This window comes from Sinocyclocheilus rhinocerous, unplaced genomic scaffold, assembly GCF_001515625.1.
Source record: "Sinocyclocheilus rhinocerous isolate Xijiao unplaced genomic scaffold, SAMN03320098_v1.1 scaffold602, whole genome shotgun sequence".
Classification (NCBI taxonomy): Eukaryota; Metazoa; Chordata; class Actinopteri; order Cypriniformes; family Cyprinidae; genus Sinocyclocheilus; species Sinocyclocheilus rhinocerous.
In genome coordinates, this window is record NW_015638037.1 from 186,252 (window position 1) to 188,038 (window position 1,787).

Here is a 1,787-nt window from a genome sequence, read left to right on the forward strand (position 1 = left end):
TGGGGAACAGGAGCCCTCCCTGGGCTGAACTGGGGGTCAGGAGCCCTCCCTGGGCTGAACTGGGGATCAGCGAATCTCTATTGCTTGCTGTAAATTACCTTGAAGCTCATGAAACCTGGCATCCATGCGATTATTAAAGTCAGTTTGTCTGTTATGCAGTTCACCGAATAGAGAATCTTGCCTATCAAACAGCTCGTGGATCAAAGAGACGATTCTTTCATCTACACTATTGTTCTGATCTGGCTGTGATTCAATGTCCTCCTCGGACGCATCGCCGCCAGCTGATGGTGTTCCCCCACCCCTCTGTGACGAATTTCCACTGTGATCACTTCTCCAACTGGCTCTTTCCCAGTCATTTATTTGTGTATCGGTCCAGTTAGCACATTGTCCGCAATGCGGGGCGATCTGTCTGAAAAGAATAGTAATTTAAATAATTAGTATATGAAAACCACAAATAATATGTTTGAATATAATATTATCTATCACTGCTTTAAAGATTTTCTTTGTTAAATAATAAAAGTATGAAAAATTATAATCTAAAAATAAATATGAAAAGCATACCTTGAATTATCTCAGGTTCGGTATCATCGTTTCGGTCAGGCTCTGATGATCTATCTGAATAGAATAAACAGAGGTTAAACATTGTCAAGACTTTAAAAACAACATGAATATTAAATAATTAGTAAATCTAGAAAATAATAAAGGGGAAATTAGCTAATGAGATTATTGCTAGATAAATCAGAACAAAAATTGCAATAGCAAGACTGAGCCAAAAGATGGCGACAAAGTAGCTTTACCAAAATAGATTGGTCAAAATAGAGCATTCTTTAAAAAAAATTAATAAAAAAAATTAATAAATAAATACAAAATTAATAAATTAAAAAATTAAAAAATAGCAAGACTGCGCCACAAGATGGTGACAAAGTTGCTTTACCAGCTAAAGCATATGTATTAAAAAAAAAATATAAAGTTATCCAAATTAGCTTATGTTAAATAAAAATAACATTATCTATTGAAGAAAAACAATATTAAAAATCTAGAGAAATTAACCAAACAGATTGTGAGATAAAATGGATCAAAATAGATCGGTCAAAATAGAACAGTCTTTTAAAAAACAAAAATAAATAAAATATAAAATAAATAAATAAAAAATAACAAGACTGCTCCACAAGATGGAGACAAAGCTGCTTTACCAGGTAAAGCATATGTATTAAGCTAATTGGATAACTTTATATAATTTTTTTAATGTTAAATAAAAATAACATTATCTATTGAAGAAACAACAATATTAAAAACGTACTGTTGTGTGAATCTTCTCTCGGTGCCGGAATGACCTTGGCGATCGCTCTTTTTTTTCTCAAGGGGCTGTGTGCTGGATTTCGGTTATTGTTAGCGGTGCTGGGACCCGCCTGTTCATCGGATTCATGTGTGAGATCAATAAAATTTGGCTGCGTTATTAACTGGAGCAGGTCTAGAAAAAAAAAAAAGACAGACAATAATTTTCTGCTGTAATTATTTGAAGCAGTGGAACAGTATTTAGCTATAGCTTAGCAACCAAAAACACACGCCTCTCCACGAGGACACCCGACGCTCAAAATGAGATAAGAAAAAAAGAGAAGTTTTACTTTTTAAAAGTATAAAACGTTTACTTTACCATTTTGGGAACCCTGTTCATAGATCAGCTGCACATCCGCTAGAAATAAAAACAAGATCATTTGTCTGATGTAGATATTTAAAAATGATCAAAGGACGCATAGCATTACTAAGTATGCATATTATATCTAACA

At 33.5% G+C, this 1,787-nt stretch overlaps 1 long non-coding RNA gene across 1 annotated transcript; it reads right to left on the reverse strand.

Moving 5' to 3' along the window:
- Positions 1–346: 346 nt before the first annotated feature.
- On the reverse strand, positions 347–1,556 carry LOC107749568 (uncharacterized). The gene is made up of 3 exons (XR_001641052.1): positions 1,301–1,556; positions 562–615; positions 347–409 (listed from the first exon to the last, which is right to left on the reverse strand). It is a non-coding gene; the product is annotated as an uncharacterized LOC107749568 (long non-coding RNA).
- Between the last annotated feature and the right edge of the window lie 231 nt (positions 1,557–1,787).